This window comes from Sorex fumeus, unplaced genomic scaffold (genome assembly GCF_029834395.1).
Source record: "Sorex fumeus unplaced genomic scaffold, SorFum_2.1 ptg000050l, whole genome shotgun sequence".
Taxonomy (NCBI): domain Eukaryota; kingdom Metazoa; phylum Chordata; class Mammalia; order Eulipotyphla; family Soricidae; genus Sorex; species Sorex fumeus.
Window position 1 is genome coordinate 3,097,375 of NW_026606107.1, and position 4,464 is coordinate 3,101,838.

Here is a 4,464-nt window from a genome sequence, read left to right on the forward strand (position 1 = left end):
ACAGGGCAACGGGAAGCCAGCTTAAAGATTTCTGACGTTTCAGACTAACAGAGTCATGTACATTCCTATTAACTCCTCCTAGAGGTTCTTCTCCCTAGAAGACATCTTTCTGCTCCTCCTCATCCTGTAAGGTCTTCCTTGACGCATTCTCTTTTCTACAGCATCTCACAAACGGCCAGACCAAGTTAGCAGATATATCACAGGATGGGAGAGGAAGCATATGGACAGCCTCAGTAAAAGGTGACAACAGCTAGGATTGGCATGAGGCTTGGAAAATAGATGGAGTTTGTAGGTCCTTAATGATACCTGCCCTGAAGATGAGGAGAGCAAGGTTTCTGAATCTAAGTTTGAGGAAACCTTCATTTACTCAAGGGCCCTTGCCAGGTGGAATGTGCCTATGGTGTCAGTCTTCTTTGCTTCGAAAATATTCAATAGGCATCAGCGAAAAGCTCATGCTTCCATTCTCAAAAAAAAAAATCCCTTCCCCACCAGAAAAAAAATCTTGATGAGAATCATTGTATCAGATTGCTGGACTCTGTATATGCACAGCATGTAACTCCCAATTCTTCCTATAGTTTCCAGTGAAGAGTACCATTCTCTTCCTCCCTCCATACAAGAACAAGAGTTCCAGGGAGAGCTGGGGTCAGGAAAAGAGGTAATCTGTAGCAGTTTCTCAAAATATGCATATCAATGAGTCAGGCTTCTTGGGAGCAATTGGTGTGGATCTTGAAGGGGAGGAGGAACAATTAAACTTTACTGGAGGAAATTAGGAGTCGATGGAAAGAAGGCAGTCACTGAGGGCTATAAGGGCAGGAGGCAGTCTGGCAGTTAGCACAATAGTCCAGGAAAGAAAGGGAAAAATCATCAGTCCATCTCACCACCAAAAAATAAAAATACATATATTATAAGCCCAGACGGAGCAGAGATAATGCTGCTAAATCTTCTGCATCAAGGGTGTGCCCTTCAGTGGCTCCCTATCACCAAGATCCCCAGATCGATCCAGTGTTCTGTTATGGTCCCCTCTCTCATTCAGTGTGGAGTAGCTGTAATCTAATGATTTTGTGTTTGATCTCATACTGTATTTCTTCCCAATCAGGTTTCTTATCTAGTTTCTGGTCCCAGTCAATGAGAGGAAGAGTGCTATCATCATATGAATGACTGCTCTGGCTTCGAGTGGCATTGTTGAGATTCACCTGAAAGTCCCATTTCTTCCATCCTTCCTTTTCCAGTGGCTTCTGCAGTTTCTTATAACCCCAGATTATCTGTAATACAAGTACTGCTGCTCGGATTTCTTTTTTCTGAGAGGTTCCCTGATTTATTGATCAGCACCAGCTTCTCAATACCCTGTGTCTCTTGAAGCTTTTTGGCGGCCTCCAAATTATCCGCAATAACCTCATTGTTGTTATTCAAAACAGACACCACGGTGTCCTCAGAGAAATTCGAACAAGAACTCTGTTGCCCTCCTGGTAGATTTTTTGCCAGGTTAGGAATTGCATGTTTACCAATTAAATCTTTGTGGTGAGCATCCACGGCCAGATTTCTTAGTGGTCCAGATGCTGCTTTTACTACCCGTTCATGTTGGTTGGTCAGGAGGTAAGCTATTGCAGAAAAGGCCCTCTCTTGACGCAGAGCAGAACGTATATATCGACCATATGTCCAGCGCCCAGCACACAGGTTCTGGATCGCTCCAGCAGAGGCTTCTAAGATAGCAGGACTCTTGCTCTCCTTGAGGAGTGAGATGTATATCCAAACCACCTCTGGCTGAAACAAAAGCTCATAGCCTCCAGCAGGACTTGTTCTTTTAGGGAAATCCACCTTATCATTTGCTGGATCCTCTGTGGGTTTTTTCCCTTTGCCCTTCTTGACCCCAAAACAACTGCCCGCATGTGGTCCAGCATTATTGGCAACACTGGGAGGTGCCTCTTGGTATCGATCTGCTTGAGGGATCTCCTGGTGAACTTGATATGACAAGTTTCAAAGGAGGCAAACACAATTCTCCACCAGCTTGTTATCTGAATCCTTCTATTCAATCTCAGCCTGAACAATGAAAATGAGAGCATCCACTAAACCATCATATTCCCGAAGTTTTCTGCCAGCCTCACTCCTCTCTGAGCTGACATTTCTAAGCTGTGTTAGTGAGCACTGACTCCCACTCAATATGGCGGGGCTTACAATCTTCATTAGGTTCCTGCTCCCAACCAGAATGTAGAATGATCACTTCATCTGTCAAGGCATGCAGTGCATGGTCCACAATTTCCATTTTGATTGAGTCATGGGATGAGAGATTCCACAGAGTTCCAGTAATGACTTCTGTGAGGTCCATATCATGAGCCTTTCGCAGCAATCTCACAAGGGCAGGAACACCATCACAGTTTTTTATGGCAATCTTGTGATACTCTTGAGAGCTCCACAGGCTCCGAGGTGCATTTCCTTTTTCGAGTGGTCTAGCAAGCCCACCAGTACTGGAATGACCTTGAGCTTCGGAACATCAGTCTTCACCTTGTCATTACGATAGCACAAATATTGCAAGTATGCAGCTACATTGGATTTGACAGCATCTAAGCGGAATCCTAGCATGGCTATCACCTCCAGTAGCTCTGGCTGTCTCCAGTTGGGGGGGTGGATGGCCCTCCTTTGCGCAGGCTATCCAAGCTTGCTAAACTTCTGCATTCGTGCTGAGTCAGAGGAGCCCAGTAGTATTGGTCTGGGGGCACCTCTTCACCAATCATGTCTTCATAGCTCCTGAGTCATCTGTGATGGTCAGAGGGTGTCCTTGTCCGACGAGCAGTGCCGTAATCAGACATCATGCCATAATCCAGGTCATCATAGCCCATGCTAAGCTGGTCATCCTCTAGCCCATAAGGCTCTAGATGAAAGTGATGCAGATACACACTGCTTCCACCCACCCGAACCTGGGGCTAGGGCCCATAGATATCCTGTCTACTAGGTGCCCAATAACCTTCCATGCTGGGCCTATACCGCTCCTCAAATCGGGTCACCTGGGACAGGCTGCCATAGTTGTCACCACTCCCTGGATAACCATCTTCATAGTGGCGGCCATATCCATCGGGGGGTAGTGAAAGTTCCTAGGAAGGGTAGCAGTACCTGCTTGCCCTACATAGGGAACAGGTCCCCCATTGCCATTCTTGCGGAAGTCACGACCCAGAGTCTGGATATAGTTGTTGAAAACTGATGAAGCATCCACAAGCAGCCCGTCTGGTCCCACAGGGACTTGGCTGTACTGTCCTTGTTATCACAGTCTTCACAACTTTCTTGACTGTGGTCTCTTTGTGCTGAGTGGTCTCATCATCCGAGGTCTCCACAGACCACAGATATGGCTCTCTTGGGGTCCTCCTCTGTGTAGATTTACACAATCTGCCCTGGTTCCTGCATCCTGGGAATAGTGCTATTTAGAAGGTGACTGTGATCCTGGGGTACGTTGAGTTTCAGATCTGAAAATTTCTGTCACTCAAGGTCAGCATCGCCCACAAACCGCCTGTTCTGAATCCCTGTGGTAACCCCTAACACATTTTAGAGATTGCTCCAAACTGATCCTTATGAACCAATATGAATAGTCAAATGATTTGTGTTTTTCTTCAAAGGAAATCTGAATTGTAGATACTGGTACAAATTGCCTGAGTTACTTTGTTCTCTTTTAATGCTTGTTTATAAAAATTATTCTGGTAAATCAAAGAATAGGAACATTCTGGCATCCTACAAATCTTCCCATTCACATGAAGGCATAGTTTGACACACAGCTGTTGTTTGAGGGAACTTCTGCAGGAATCTTTACTTGGCTTCTCAAATTTCATATGTAACAATTCTCCTTTGAGTAAAGTTGTTGCTGGAGTGTAGGTAGTTTGTGCTGAAAGGATGGATTTTCTTGGTTCTGTAGTATGACAGAACAATCCATCATTAAATACACAGAGGACCCAAGGGAAACTATTCAAGGACTAACACGAGGGGTATTCTTTAATTTGTTCTCTGGTTGCTTTTATTCATCTTAGTGGGGGCAAAGGTGTTGCTAATGGAAGGTGCACCTTTTCCCACTTGAGCAGATGGAACACCAGTACCTGACTTCACTGAACTTTATATGTCTAAGTAGAGACATAGAAAACCTACAGTAGGAGTTATAATCAACATTTTATTTATTATATAGCTGTATAAAGTTTGTTGTTGATGAACCCTTCATAATGAAAAATCTATCAGTAAACTTCTACCAATGTAGGGTCCAGAAAAAATTGTTGTGTCCTCAATTGCAGAGCAAGTCTTGAATTCTCAGAAAGTTACTGAAAATAGTCAGAGATGAATGGATCTCCTTACTCTAGCCTTGGGTTTATGTTTATACTATGGGGAAAAGAGAGTTATTTTATTTTATCAGTTTTTATTTTATTTTTTTGTTAGTGAATCACAATGAGGTACAAAGAGGGGTTTTTGAACAATTTTTATTCTGGAAAAACACTC

General features: G+C 44.0%; 1 pseudogene; it reads right to left on the reverse strand.

Moving 5' to 3' along the window:
• Positions 1–786: 786 nt before the first annotated feature.
• LOC130032638 (catenin delta-1-like) lies at positions 787–3,408 on the reverse strand (annotated as a pseudogene).
• Between the last annotated feature and the right edge of the window lie 1,056 nt (positions 3,409–4,464).